Source organism: Dasypus novemcinctus, chromosome 12 (assembly GCF_030445035.2).
Source record: "Dasypus novemcinctus isolate mDasNov1 chromosome 12, mDasNov1.1.hap2, whole genome shotgun sequence".
Lineage (NCBI taxonomy): Eukaryota > Metazoa > Chordata > Mammalia > Cingulata > Dasypodidae > Dasypus > Dasypus novemcinctus.
In genome coordinates, this window is record NC_080684.1 from 94,364,487 (window position 1) to 94,366,242 (window position 1,756).

At 33.3% G+C, this 1,756-nt stretch overlaps 1 pseudogene; it reads right to left on the bottom strand.

Moving 5' to 3' along the window:
• Positions 1-1,155: 1,155 nt before the first annotated feature.
• LOC101416994 (transmembrane protein 254 pseudogene) lies at positions 1,156-1,494 on the bottom strand (annotated as a pseudogene).
• Between the last annotated feature and the right edge of the window lie 262 nt (positions 1,495-1,756).

The window sequence follows — 1,756 nt, forward strand, 5'->3', positions numbered from 1 at the left end:
ATTTTATTCTAGAAACTTCATTTTTTGCTTTTCATATTTAGGTATGTGATCCACCTCAAATTATTTTTTTATATGAGATAGGAGTTGTGATACTTTTATTTCATGTGAATATCCAATTGCTTCATGACCTTACATTGAGAAATCATTCTTCTCACCCTTAAGTTACATTGGGGCCTTTGCCCTAAATAAGTGATTATATGTATGAGGATCTATAGCTGTTTCTGAATCTCTATTTTCTTTCATTTATCTCTTTATCTTTTCACCAACACCACATATTCATAATTACTGAAACTTAATAATAAACAAATATGACAGTCTTAGGCCTCCAAATTTGTTCTTCATTAAGATTTTCTTGACTATTCTAGGATCTTTTGCTTTTATATAAATCTTAGAATTAGTGTGTCAAGCTTCTCTTTCCAAACCTTCCAGAATTCTGCTTGGGGTTTCTGTGATACTATAGATCAATTTGAGGGGAATTAATATTGTTACTAGATTAAGTCTTCTAAATTATGAATATGAACTATTTATTTAAATCCTCTTTAATTTCTCAGCAATATTTTGTAGTTCTCAGTATAGAAGTTTTGCACTTCTTTCACTAGATTTACTTCTAGAATTGGATATTTTTGATGCTATTATAAATTACATTATTCTTTATTTAATTTTTAAATTGTTTGTTATGGTACTTAAAAATATATTCAATTTTGTAAATCGAATGTGTATTCATTGACCTTATTAAATTCATGTATTAATTCTAATAATTTCTTTGTAATATCTCTTGTATTTTCTACTTACGCAATTTTGTCTTCTGTGTATAAAGACAGTTTTACTTCTTTTCCAATCTTCATGCCTTTTATTTCTATTTTCTTGCTCTTTTGCTCTGGCTAAGATTTTCAATACAATGGATTTGAGGTAATGATAGTAGATATTTTTTTTTTATTAAAATCTTTTCTTTATTCTCTTGTTAGAAACAATTGGTCTACTCAAGCTCAACCGGGGAATATAAAAGAATAATGAAAAATAGAGGGTCTTAAGGAGCACCGAAGGATAGAAAATCAAGTAAACAAAGCATCTACCACAAAAGGTGGCATCGAATGTAAAAGAAAACTTTTGGATATTTTCTTTAAGTTTGTTTTTGATGCTTTGGTCGGTAAGCCATCAGATGGAGAGAGATGCTATTCCAAAGAATAAAGTCTGTAAGAACCAGAGGAGCTGAGCCTGACCATTTGTGATACCTTTAGACCTGCAAAATAGCATGGCATACAAGGACTCTCCCACATGAATCAGCCAGGCAAACCAAAACCCATTGCGCAGCAGGGTGGGATGGTGGTCCACCAAGTACTGGGTGAAGGGTCCCAGAGGCCCAAGCCTCTGATAGGGGATACTCTGAGGCCCGAAGACAACCCACGTGTAGTAGCCCATGGAGAGGGTGATGACCATGAGCCAGAACAGACTGGCCTTCTGGAAGTAAGCCCCTTCGCTCTTTGCGTTCCCCATCGCAGCAGCTTCTTCAGCCTGCGCAGCGGTTCTTCGCCCGATAGTAGACATTTTTATCTTGTTCCCATTGTCACAGGGAAAGTGTACAATATTTCATCAAGTAGGTTAGATGCACATTTTTTAAAGATACTGTTTTTCAGAGTAAAAAATAATTCCAAGCATGCTGATCTTTTCTTTATTTTTAAATCATGAATGGGTTTTGAATTTTATCAAATACTTTTTATGCTATTTTAACATAATAGTATAATTTTTTCTTTTTATG